The sequence below is a fragment of the Euphorbia lathyris genome, chromosome 5, assembly GCF_963576675.1.
Source record: "Euphorbia lathyris chromosome 5, ddEupLath1.1, whole genome shotgun sequence".
Taxonomy (NCBI): Eukaryota; Viridiplantae; Streptophyta; class Magnoliopsida; order Malpighiales; family Euphorbiaceae; genus Euphorbia; species Euphorbia lathyris.
The window spans coordinates 38,964,428-38,979,238 of NC_088914.1; positions in this window are offsets into that span (position 1 = coordinate 38,964,428).

Consider the following 14,811-nt stretch of genomic DNA (forward strand, 5'->3'; position numbering starts at 1 on the left):
TGTTAATCACATTAACTTATCAAATTAACTTTCATCCAATTTTACTTCTAATAGTTTCGTATCTTCTATATTAATCTTTAGATTAATACAACTATACAAAACTTTAATTATGCACGTCCCAATTATTTTTATTTTAATTCATTTAATACTTTTGATTTACAAATAGGTAAAACAAACTTTTAAATAAATTTTCATTCGATAACCAAAACAGAAAACTATCAATTTCTGAAACATATATATTTAATTATATTTAAAACTATTTTTAAACAATTTAAAATTTAAGTGGGTCTCGGGCCGGGCCCGAGATTGGGCTGCTGCCATTTGGCAGCAGCCCTAGGGCGGCTGAACCGCAGCTGCCTTGCGGCAGCGGCGGCCAGGCGCCGCACGCGGCTGCTGCCGCGCGACAGCGGCCGGTCGCGCCGTGAGGCGCGACCCGAGCTGCTGTCGTATTTATTATTATTTTTTTTTTTTTTAATAATTTTAAATATACATATATCAGTTCTAAAACGGTTTTAAAACGATTTTCAGAAAATAGGAAAACCTACTATAGATTTCCGTTTTATCTTTAGAATCAATAAAACTGATTTTATCAATCTAACTATAAAACTAATAGATTTTGTTATAATGATTATCAACCAAAATAATTAGGTACATACGCATAATCTATTTTAATTAACAAGTAATTAAAACTTATTTATCTTTAGGATTAATTAATCAAAAACTATTTGTTAATTAACCTAACAATAAATATTTATTCAATCCTATTGAAAAACTTCTAAATTTTCATATATGAAATAACGGATTTAACGATGGCTCTGATACCAATGTTGGAAAATAGGCTAACGTATAGCAGAGGGAAATATAAAAATTTTAACCTATTTCCATAAACCACAAGATCCGTTAATCGTTATTTCATATAAAGAGGGATAAAAGAAATACATTTCTGAAGTGCTATCTACCGTTGCAAACGAAGTGCCCACAACTCTTACTTCGAGTTCCCGAGCACAGAACAAAACAAATATAAGATCAAGTTAGAATCAATCGTTGAATAGCAACCAAAATTGATTGCCTCTAATTAATCAACACAAGATCAAGGATAAAGAAAGAAAGATGAAAATCAATTAAACGGAAGGAAGCGGTAGAAAATCTCGTCCTCGAGCTAGGGGGTTCGAAAATTCTCTCTCTCTTTCTTAGTGTGGAATTCGAAATTCTCAAGGGTCGGGATTTCAAAAATCCCTTAGGGGTATTTATAATCTTTCTTGTATCTAATCCTTAGTTAGATAGAATTAGGTTATTGAATAAGAATTCAATTCGGAATAGAACTCTTAATTATTATCTATTAATATATCTAAATATAAAAGATAATAACAATAACCTTATTGGATAATAATGGGAGTAATTTAATCTAATTAAATCTCCTAACTTAGTTATCCTTTAATTAATTTAATTCATAATCCTAATCTAATTAGAATAGATAAAATCAAATTAATTATTTATGTATTTATCATACATAAATTTCGACCCCTACAGTCACTGGGCCTTATTGGGCTCAGTTGGGCTTCCGTCAATTAATTAACATCTGTCTCTCTTTTCGGTTCCAAGTCTTATGTGTGACCCATTAGGTTCTTATTACTTCTAGCCGTATGCAACTTATTAAAATTAATTTCCAAAGAATTATATTTTAATCTTTGCATAACGGAATGATGTACAGAGTATGTGATTAGCAAGTCCGTAATCATTCCCCTAGAGCTATAAGAAGACATGTTGATTCTGTCGTTGACCTTTTAGTATTAGTTACGGTATAATTCGATCCTTTATCAACTACATCCTTGAACTGAATCTTATGACTATGGATAATGTCAAGTCACATATAGCGAGACGTTCGTTTTACTTGTACAGGCCGAGTCAACTCAAATTAGATAGGTTAAGTGAAATCTGTATTTCAAGTCTTAAGCTATCACCTTGCAAGGATTTAGAGTCGAGTCTTCCACAAGCGATCCATGGATGTATCTCCCATTTATCGGGAGTGATAAATGCTCAATCCAATGTATAAATATCTTGAAATTACTTCCTGTGACACCCAACCTTTGCTGTTCACACCCCAGAGTCATCTCTGTTAAGGATCGTGTTACAACAGGATCAAAGTCTCACATTCAGTAATTCGGAATGACCAATTAACATTCCTTTGAGTCTGAGGATTATTTATACCTATTAATACCAATGAGATGAACATGTGACAAGGATGAATCTACCCATCCTGTTATCTCAAGTCGGGTCCCCAATCCTAATGAACTTCTTTTCATTGGATCCATGTAACTGTCCAGATATCTGTATATATGAAGCTTGTGAGATCAGCTTTCTGTCGGACAGAAGACATTGTTACATGCAAGTCTCAGCAGTGATATGTCAATCCCAAACATATTACTTAACTTGGGGTGGTTTTAATTTTATTAGTTTATTATAAAGTTTTGTCTCACTTCATGTTTGTATGAACACTTTATAATTACTTTAAAACAAACTTACGGATTTCCTTTTATTAGACTTTATTTAGTGCTTAAAAGGGATTGCCTTTATATAGTTATAAAACATATATCTCATTAAAACAAATGATATAAAGAACACTTCATTTACATTAAGTTTGTATTCTAGAACAATTGTCTATAGGACACTAAACCCCAACATACTCCCACTTGGACTAAAGCCAATTGTTTCTATAACTTATCCCAGTAGAAGTTAGATGATGATCATGTACTCTCTGGGTTAAGGGCTTTGTCAACGGATCTGCAACGTTGTCCTCTGTAGGTACTCTTTCTATTCTCACATCTCCTCTAGCCACAATCTCTCTTACGATGTGGTATCGCTTTAGGTAATGCTTGGATGCATTATGAGACCGTGGTTCCTTTGCTTGCGCAATGGCTCCATTGTTATCATAGTACAGTGTAATGGGATTGACAATGTCAGGCACCACACCAAGTTCTGTAATGAACTTTCTAATCCAAACCACTTCCTTTGCTACTTCCGCAGCAGCGATATACTCTGACTCGGTCGTAGAGAAAGCTACGCTTCCCTGCTTGGAACTCTTCCAACTGACCGCGCCCCCATTCAAGATAAACAGGTATCCTGATTGGGATTTAAAATCGTTCTCATCTGTGAGATGACTTGCATCTGAAAATCCTTCTATTTTCAGATCCCCTTCTCCGTACACTAGGAACATATCTTTAGTTCTTCTCAAGTACTTAAGAATGTTCTTGACGGCAATCCAGTGCTCGTCTCCCGGATTTCCTTGGTAACGACTCGTTATACTTAACGCGAACGCTACGTCAGGTCTAGTGCATAGCATAGCATACATAATCGAACCGATTGCGCTGGCGTACGGGACTACAACCATGCGCTTCTTATCATCATCGGTTTTAGGACATTGATGATTGTTTAACTTTACTCCATGTAGCATGGGTAAGTTACCTCGTTTCGATTCAAGCATGCTAAACCGCTTTAGCACCTTTTCAATGTATGTAGCTTGTGAAACACCAAGCAGTCTTCTTGATCTATCTCTGTAGATCTTTATACCAAGTATATAAGCTGCTTCACCAAGGTCTTTCATTGAGAAGTTACCAGATAACCATACTTTTACCGACTGTAGTAGAGCAATGTCATTTCCCATTAATAATATATCGTCCACATATAATATCAGAAATGCTACAGAGCTCCCACTTGCTTTCTTGTAAATGCAAGCTTCTTCGCAATTTTGTTCGAAACCAAATTGTTTTATGGTTTCGTCAAAACGCTTATTCCAGCTTCTTGATGCTTGCTTGATTCCATAAATGGATCTCTGAAGTTTGCAAACTTTGTTTGCATCCTTTGATATGAAACCTTCAGGTTGCATCATATATACATCCTCAAGTAGGTTTCCGTTTAGGAAAGCTGTTTTCACATCCATTTGCCAAATCTCATAATTGTAGTGAGCGGCAATAGCAAGCATGATTCTGATTGATTTGGACATAGCCACAGGAGAGAAAGTTTCGTCATAATCAATTCCTTGCTTCTGACGATATCCTTTCGCTACTAACCTAACTTTGTAGGTGCTAACCTTTCCATCCATGTCAGTCTTCTTTTTGAAGATCCACCTGCACCCAATGGGTTTTATCCCTTCGGGTGGATCAACCAAAGTCCACACTTGGTTGGTGTACATGGAATCCATTTCAGAATCCATGGCCTCAAGCCATGCTTTAGAATCTGGACTAGTAAGAGCCTCTTCGTAGTTTTCGGGTTCGTCGTCTAACACGGGAACCTCGTCATCATCTCCCACTAGAAAACCATATCTAACTGGGAGTTCACGAACTCTTTGTGATCTACGAATAGGTCGCACTGGAGTCTCATCTAATGGGACTGTTTCGGGTACTTCAACCGCCTCTGTTGTTTCAGTCGGTGTTTCTTCTTCTTGAACTTCATCAAGTTCAATCATGCTTCCCTTTTGTGTTTCTTCGAGAAACTCTTTCTCTAAGAAGGTTGCGTGCTTGGATACTATTACTTTCTAATCATCTGGATGATAGAAGTAATATCTCATAGTTTCCTTAGGGTATCCAATAAAGAAACATTTATCAGATTTAAAATCTAGTTTGTCGGACGCAATGCGTTTGACAAATGCTGAACAACCCCATACTCTCATGAATGAGAATACGGGTTTCCTACCAACGAACAATTCATATGGTGTGGAAGTAGCGGATTTAGTTGGTACTCGATTTAGGGTGAAGAGGGCAGTTTCTAAGGCATAGCCCCAGAATGTCTTTGGAAGTAAGGCCATGCTCATGATGGACCGTACCATATCAAGTAAGGTACGGTTCCTCCTCTCGGATACACCATTGTGTTGTGGTGTATAGGGAGGTGTCCATTGTGAGCATATCCCACATTCAGTTAGATAATTCAGAAAATCATCTGAAAGATATTCGCCACCTCGATCAGATCGAAGCGTCTTTATTTTCTTTCCTAATTGATTTTCCACTTCATTCTTGAAGCATTTGAATTTCTTAAAAGCTTCTGATTTGTGCTTCATCAAGTAGACATAACCATATCGGGTATGGTCGTCTATGAAGCTTATGCAGAATCTGAATCCTCCTCTTGCTTGGACTGACATAGGACCGCATACATCTGAATGAATAAGTACTAGAGTGTCTGATACACGCTCACCTTTATTGCTAAAGGGTGTCTTTGTCATTTTACCTTTTAAACATGATTCGCATGTTTCTAATGATTCAGGATCAATTGGATCTATAAGCCCATCTGAATGTAGCTTTAGCATGCGTCTCTTGTTTATATGGCCTAAACGACAATGCCACAAGTAAGTTGAATTATCTAGCTTATGTCTTTTGGTATCAATTGCGAAAATAGAAATTTTGTCATCTAGCACATAAATCCCATTTTGTGATATTCCTGAGAAATAGAAAATCGAATCTCTATAAAAATCGCAATGTTTGTCTTTTATTGAAATATGAAAACCGTCGTCAACAAGGCGGCTAATAGAAATAATGTTGCGAGACATTTGTGGAACATACAAACAGTTCCTTAATTCTATTACAAGCCCAGAGGGCAAATTCAAAACATAATCTCCAATTGCGAGGGCGACAACTCTTGCTCCATTTCCTACTCGCAAGTTTATGCTTCCTTTCTTCAATTCCTTAGTCTGATTTAGTTCCTGCATATTTGTACAAATATGAGATCCGTATCCGGTATCAAGTACCCAAGATTCAGACTGAGAAATTGTATTTATTTCAATATAAAACATACCAGATGTTGAAGCACCGCCTTTTCCCTTCTTGAGGGTGGCTAGATACTCCTTGCAGTTCCTTCTCCAATGCCCGTCTTTACCACAGAAGTGGCACTCTCCTTTGGGCTTCTTTACTTCCTTTCCCTTAGCTCTAGTGGGCATGGCCCTCTTACCTTTCTTGGGATATTTAGGATCGGGAAAATTCCCTTTCCTCTTCTTTGATCCCTCTATGACAAGAGCCGGTATTGCCCTGTCTTTCCTCATATTGGGCTCAACTGACTTGAGCATATTTGCAAGCTCTTCAAGAGAGGTTTGCAAGTCATTCATTTGGTAGTTCATGATGAACTGTGAATAACTCTCTGGGAGGGATTGAAGAATTAAGTCTATGCTTAGTTCGTTATCCATCGCGAATCCAATACTTGAAAGTTTGGTAATATAGCCAATCATCTTGACACAATGTGTCATGACAGATGTGCCCTCTTGCATCCTGCAACGATATAGCAACTTGGATATCTCGTAGCATTCGCACCTAGTCTGTTTCCCAAACAGCTCTTTAAGGTGCATGATGATGGAATATGCATCCATTTCCTCATGTTGCCTTTGTAATTCCGGTGTCATCGATGCAAGTATGATGCATCCGGCATGATCATCATTAGCCTTGTGCTTCTGGTAAGCATCAATTTCCTCAATGGGAGCATCATCAGCAGGGATAGGGTATATCGTTGTATCAAGTACATACCCTATCTTATCGAACTTCAAAACAATTTTGAGGTTGCGAAACCAGTCGGTGAAGTTTGAACCATTCAATTTGTTATCGGTAAGAATGTTTTGCAGATTGGTTTTAGTCATGATTTTAAGAGTGTGTTTAATTAAACCTGGGAGTGAGAAAGAGTAAATGTATGTCATTCATTTGCTTTAAAGTATATCAATCTAGAATTATAGGCCTTTTAGTTTATTTTAGATTGCTCCCACTATTTTGCCAAATTAATAGCCCTCCATATTAATTCGAAGAATTTCACAAATCCTTTAGTGAGCTAGGATCCTAACTCCTGAGATTTTGCCTTGAGTTTACTCAACAAGCTAGTCTCATTCGTTAGGTAGATTCATGTAATCAATCACATCTTTAATGTGATTCCTAGGTTATTGGGTTACTAACCACATTAGTAACTAATATGATATTCATATCAATCCCAACCATACTGCCCATTAGTTTATGACAACATGAGTTTACTCATCCAATTATCATAATCTAATTTAAGTATTACCCCATATTCATGAAAAATGATTTTCGATAATTCAGGTGTTACCGTAAGACCCCGAGCTTGAGTTTACTCAACAACCCAAAGGCCCTCAGTACTGCCGGCTGAATTATAATATTAGGGAGGGGCAACCGATTTTAATAACTTGCTTATTTACTTAACTTTTTAATGAGGGATTTTATTTTAGGTCTCATAATCTAACTTAGTCTTGATTGGCTTTATCATACATCAGACACATACATTGGGGTTATGGACATATCATCTAAATTATTCCGTCGAGCCAGAGACGGAATAAAAGGGCAAACATAAGGAAATATTAACTATTAGATATTTCTCTTTAGGTCCTCCGTCTTCTCCATGGCGCATTGAAATTACATATTAATTTCTATACTACTAAAGAAAACTTCAATTGAATTGAAGGGAATTAGATGAGAGGAGAAATTACAATACATAGTAGAAAGGCAGGACGCGCATGCCCTATTTCAAAAATACCAAAAGACTAAAAGATGGTCCAAATATGTCCATAACTCCAAACATGCATAGACTCAATTAAATAAATTTAATTGGTTGATCACATAACTATTTTCTGTAATATTTATGTTAATCACGTTAACTTATCAAATTAACTTTCATCCAATTTTACTTCTAATAGTTTCGTATCTTCTATATTAATCTTTAGATTAATACAACTATACAAAACTTTAATTATGCACGTCCCAATTATTTTTATTTTAATTCATTTAATTCTTTTGATTTACAAATAGGTAAAACAAACTTTTAAATAAATTTTCATTCGATAACCAAAACAGAAAACTATCAATTTCTGAAACATATATATTTAATTATATTTAAAACTATTTTTAAACAATTTAAAATTTAAGTGGGTCTCGGGCCGGGCCCGAGATTGGCCTGCTGCCGTTTGGCGCGACCCGAGCTGCTGTCGTATTTATTATTATTATTATTTTTTAATAATTTTAAATATACATATATCAGTTCTAAAACGGTTTTAAAACGATTTTCAGAAAATAGGAAAACCTACTATAGATTTCCGTTTTATCTTTAGAATCAATAAAACTGATTTTATCAATCTAACTATAAAACTAATAGATTTTGTTATAATGATTATCAACCAAAATAATTAGGAACATACGCATAATCTATTTTAATTAACAAGTAATTAAAACTTATTTATCTTTAGGATTAATTAATCAAAAACTATTTGTTAATTAACCTAACAATAATATTTATTCAATCCTATTGAAAAACTTCTAAATTTTCATATATGAAATAACGGATTTAACGATGGCTCTGATACCAATGTTGGAAAATAGGCTAACGTATAGCAGCGGAAATATAAAATTTTTAACCTATTTCCATAAACCACAAGATCCGTTAATCGTTATTTCATATAAAGAGGGATAAAAGAAATACCTTTCTGAAGTTCTATCTACCGTTGCAAACGAAGTGCCCACAACTCTTACTTCGAGTTCCCGAGCACAGAACAAAACAAATATAAGATCAAGTTAGAATCAACCGTTGAATAGCAACCAAAATAGATTGCCTCTAATTAATCAAGACAAGATCAAGGATAAAGAAAGAAAGATGAAAATCAATTGAACGGAAGGAAGCGGTAGAAAATCTCGTCCTCGAGCTAGGGGGTTCAAAAATTCTCTCTCTCTTTCTTAGTGTGGAATTAAAAATTCTCAAGGGTCGGGATTTCGAAAATCTCTTAGGGGTATTTATAATCTTTCTTGTATCTAATCCTTAGTTAGGTAGAATTAGGTTATTGAATAAGAATTCAATTCGGAATAGAACTCTTAATTATTATCTATTAATATATCTAAATATAAAAGATAATAACAATAACCTTATTGGATAATAATGGGAGTAATTTAATCTAATTAAATCTCCTAACTTAGTTATCCTTTAATTAATTTAATTCATAATCCTAATCTAATTAGAATAGATAAAATCAAATTAATTATTTATGTATTTATCATACATAAATTTCGACCCCTACAGTCACTGGGCCTTATTGGGCTCAGTTGGGCTTCCGTCAATTAATTAACATCTGTCTCTCTTTTGGGTTCCAAGTCTTATGTGTGACCCATTAGGTTCTTATTGCTTCTAGCCGTATGCAACTTATTAAAATTAATTTTCAAAGAATTATATTTTAATCTTTGCACAACGGAATGATGTACAGAGTATGTGATTAGCAAGTCCGTAATCATTCCCCTAGAGCTATAAGAAGACAGGTTGATTCTGTCGTTGACCTTTCAGTATTAGTTACGGTATAATTCGATCCTTTATCAACTACATCCTTGAACTGAATCTTATGACTATGGATAATGTCAAGTCACATATAGCGAGATGTTCGTTTTACTTGTACAGGCCGAGTCAACTCAAATTAGATAGGTTAAGTGAAATCTGTATTTCAAGTCTTAAGCTATCACCTTGCAAGGATTTAGAGTCGAGTCTTCCACAAGCGATCCATGGATGTATCTCCCATTTATCGGGAGTGATAAATGCTCAGTCCAATATATAACTATCCTGAAATTACTTCCTGTGACACCCAACCTTTGCTGTTCACACCCCAGAGTCATCTCTGTTAAGGATCATGTTACAACAGGATCAAAGTCTCACATTCAGTAATTCAGAATGACCAATTAACATTCCTTTGAGTCTGAGGATTATTTATACCTATTAATACCAATGAGATGAACAGGTGACAAGGATGAATCTACCCATCCTGTTATCTCAAGTCGGGTCCCCAATCCTAATGAACTTCTTTTCATTGGATCCATGTAACTGTCCAGATATCTGTATATATGAAGCTTGTGAGATCAACTTTTTATCGGACAGAAGACATTGTTACATGCAAGTCTCAGCAGTGATATGTCAATCCCAAACATATTACTTGACTTGGGGTGGTTTTAAGTTTATTAGTTTATTATAAAGTTTTGTCTCACTTCATGCTTGTATGAACACTTTATAATCACTTTAAAACAAACTTACGGATTTCCTTTTATTAGACTTTATTTAGTGCTTAAAAGGGATTGCCTTTATATAGTTATAAAACATATATCTCATTAAAATAAATGATATAAAGAACACTTCATTTACATTAAGTTTGTATCCTAGAACAATTGTCTATAGGACACTAAACCCCAACATGTTCAACGTCAGTATTTTGACTCGGCTTTGCTAAAGATGTTTCATCAAGCCTTTGCCATGCTGACTGATAGTATAACTTGGGTTGGAAAGTCTCAAGCATACATCCTGAGTATGCTCAGTGCCTCGGCTATCAGGATTCCACGTTCTGTATTGGATGAGGGTGTTCTTGTTTTTGATGGGATCAATGAAAGCACACGCAGGCTTAAGGCATTTTCTGGCCGATTAACTCGTGCTGCCATCGACGACACCTTCATTCCTACTCCTCCCGATGCTGACAAAACGGGGGAGAAAGAACAAGCTCAAAGAACTCAACAATCAGGAGAAGCATCAGGAAGTCAGCAGACATTCAAGGGAAAAGGAAAAGCTAAAGAACATGATGTTCAAATTAACTACAAGAAAAAATAGCTTGACTAGGATTGCTTGTAGTCTTGTAGTCTTTCCCTTATGTATTTTTGTTGTGCTGACCCTGAATACAAAACTATGCATGCATCTACCTTTTCAAAATTTACCAATCTTATGTGATGCTTACTTATGTTTTGTGATAAACTTTAACACATCTTCACTAAATCAACTGTGTTAATTGTCTACATTGCGTTATGATTGTATGCTGTGTTGATCTATAAGTTGAAATCTTTTATATGTCTTCTTAACTAAATCACATTGAACAAAGACATACTCAGCGCTCTCTGATATCTAAATCTTCCGCATAAACTGAGTTAAATAGAATATGTTCCATGAGCTGACCTATTTCTGAAAACTGACCTTAGACTTACTTAACTAAACCTTGAAATGTTTAAAGTAAAACTAAGTCAGTAGCTCAACCCTTACGGGGGAGTATCCTGAGTAATATAAGGTCAACTATCATGGGGGAGGTCAACACTGAGTTCTTCACTGAATATTTTTGCCAACATCAAAATGGGGGAGTTTGTTGAAACACCTTTCCACATGATTTTGATTTGACAAAATTATTTATGTAATTGATAAAAATATTCTAACACATTAAATTTAAATGCTTTGATTTATTCACACTAATGTGTTTGTTCAATGTTGAGTTTATTGATCTATAAGACATTAAGATAAAAAGTCCAAAGGCCCATAAGTGGAAGTCAAGCCAAAGTCAACAGATCAAGACCTCACGGCCCAAGAGGATAAAACGCAGTCGTATCAAGTGAAACGATGACTCAGCATGAAGAAGGATCGAGAAGCCTTCTAACAAAAGCTTCAAGAGGAAGCTGCTGAGTTGAGCGACAATGCAGTCAGGTCAACGGCAGAACAGAACCAACTTCTAGACAAAGTATTTCTACTTTGGGTAAAGTTCAGAAGGCGCGGGAAGCTGTCTGGAAGACTTTGCCGTAAATATCGAAACATTCTGTTTATCTGACGAAAAGCTGCTGAGCACTGCCGTAGATAGAAGATGCAAGAATCTCATTGGCCAATGACACTGAGCACGTCCTGAGTGACAGCGACAGGAAGCCGTTAGCCTCCAACGGTTATTTCGAAATTCGAAATTACCGGTGCTTGAAGTGTCACTATATAAAGGCCTCTCATTTGCTTCATTCGATGCAGATCTTCAATTAGTCGAAACGCTGACCAAATTCATACTTGAAGTTCTGTGAGAAAAGCAAAGCAAAATCTTACACCAATTTCCGATCATTGTGTAAAAGTCTAGAGTGATTTCAATCATCTAAAGTGTCTTAGCAATTGTTGTTTAGGACAAACACTTTATCATTTCTAGAAGAATAGAAAGGAGAGGCTGAGTACTCGGTTATAGTACTCAGCGGTAGTTATAGGAGTGAGTAGAGGTATAGAGGAAGGTACTCTTGTATACTCAGCTTCTATTGAAAAAGGTTTCGTGCTCTACCTTTAAAGAGCTCAGTAGAGAATTCAAAAAGCTCGGAACGCGTTCTGGGGACTGGACGTAGGCGGAGAGGCCGAACTAGGATATGTCTGCTGAGTAACATATTTCTAACCCTTAAACTCCTTTATATATTGCTTGATATAAAACTGACTAAGTAACGAACTCACGCTGAGTTGAGTGCATTAAGAAGCTGAGTTCAGGAATAGAGTCTAAGTGCTATCTCCTGACTCAAGGAAAGAAACAGACTTAGTCACAAGTTGACTAAGCTTGTGTCTTAAAACTACTTAGCGCCGCTGTGTAAACCTTTTCTTAAGAAAAGAAGTCAGCCTTAACGGACAAAATTTTAAATAGTTCCTATCCCCCCCTTGGAACTAACCTTGTCACGTTATAAGGGACCAACACTACTTGCTTCTAGGCCTAAAAGGCCAATCAACATAAGACTTTTCCGATTTCGTTTAATTTGTGACGTTATGGATTCAAATATTCTTTCACTTTTAATCTCGATGAATTAACATGAGTTTATAGTCTTGTGATTATGTTTGTGGATCTAATAATAACTTTTATATTTTAAAATTATCTTTTACTAACATTCATATAATGTTTTATTTTTATAATTATTATATATTAATTTAAAGGATAATTAATTTATTAGTCTCTATATTTTGACAAAACACATTGTTTAATCCTTGTGTTTTCAAAAACACACGGTAAGGTCCCTAACATTTTTCTCGGTGAACTGTTTAGTCCTTCCATCCGTTTGTTAAATTTTTTACCCTTTATGAATTCGAAAATGACTAAATTACCCTTTACTATTTATTAGTAAAAGCAATTCACACCTCTATATCTTTCTTTTACAACTCGCGCTAAAAAAAAGGAAAAAGGATTGAATCTCTAACCCATAATCGAATCACTCAGCTCACTCTTCCTGTTTGAATTGAAGGTAGAAATCGACTCAAATCTCTCTCGCTTACTCTTCCTGTTTGAATTGAAGGTGGAAAAATCCTCTTACTTTCAATGGTGAGTTTAATTTCCTCCATATTCTCAACTCACTCATGCTCATTCTTCATGTTCGAATTGAAGGTGGAAATCAAGAAGAAGAACACTCAAAGTTGATTTCAGATGCAGTAAAGTCTAAAGGAAAGGAAAATAAAGGAAAAGAAGAACACTCAAAGTTGATTTCAGATGCAGTAGAGTCTAAAAGAAAGGAAAATAAAGGAAAAGAAGAACGCATAGATGAGAAACAATGAAGATAATGGTCTTATATATTTGATTTTGTGATAAATGGTAGTTAAAGCATTACATTTTTATTTTAAATAGATCTTGACTCAAATTCAAATTGACTAACCGAATCTTCATGAGAGTCTAACGGCATGGACTAAACAGTTCATCGAGAAAAAGGTTAGAAACCTTACCGTGTGTTTTTGAAAATACAGAGACTAAACAATGTGTTTTGTCAAAATATAAAGACTAATAAATGAATTATCCTAATTTAAAACATACTCTTATTAGTCTTTTGATATTTTAACATCAACAACTCATATAAATTTATCAAACACTAATCCATTAAGGTTTGTTTGAGTGGTTAAAAGCCTCAAGTCGCTTAAGCTAAAAATCTCGAATCGAGTTCTAACGTACGTAAAAAACTTTAATCGGAAGAAAATCCACTTAAAAAGTGCATGGTGAACCTCGAACCAAGAAATCGTTATGGAAAATAAAAGCTCTTTCATCCCAATTCCCAAAAGCATATTATAAACAGTCATGTAATGGATTAGTTCTTTCTGATTAAACTTTTTAATATAAATTTATGCTGATTTCTTTTCTTTTATTAGTTTTCTAGGTGAAAGTAATTAAAAATCTATCATCTTATTTCACACAATGTTTTCCTAGTGTTGTTATTATTTTGTAATTTATTTCCCATCTTCTTATCACTTTATCTTTTGTGTTTCTACATCTTCTCTTATGTTATGTTGCTTTACTAATTATTTTCTGCTTACCAATATGCTAGCTACTTTTTATTTATCAGATTTCAATCTATTATTTACGGGTTAATTACAAAAATGGGTCAAATGGGAGGCCCATTTACATATTTAACCCATTTACTCAACCTACTACATATCTAGACTGATTTTGTGTGACTTTCCCATAATACCCCCAACCTTTCATCTTCCTCTTCCTCTTCCTATTCCTTACGGTTTCCTCTTCACCCAAAATGGCTCCTCCTCCTTCCACATGGATCTAACCTGCAAAAGACGAGGAAGAAGGCGAACAACAAAGAAAATGGAAGAAAGATGGCGATTTTAGAGCGAACGGCTACCTCGTTCCCTGAGGCGGAAGATTGGGAAACGCAGAGAAAATGCCTACTTCTATAAATCTCACTGAATTATTGTTGGTGTATTCATTTATGTTCTGATTTTTTTTGTTAAATAATGTTAGAATCCGTTGTTGTTTTTCATTTTTTGTTATATACCACTGATATAGATTAAAGTCGACTGAGAGTTTTAATCGTAAACTCACAAAGATTTCAATCTTCTCAAGCTAGACTTGAAGGTTGAGTTAACCCAAAACAAGGTGAAACCTTGATGCTCTAATGGAGGCTTGATGTTTAATTTCATAAAAGTTAGAGATCATTACAAAAAGAGGAGTTTATATACCCCATCAAAATGAAAGGGAAAGGACCCCAAAGCCCTCAAGTAGGGTTTCCATTCTAGCATCCTAGATAGGGCCAAAATGGGAAGAGAAGTACTAAGGGTAGCTTAGTA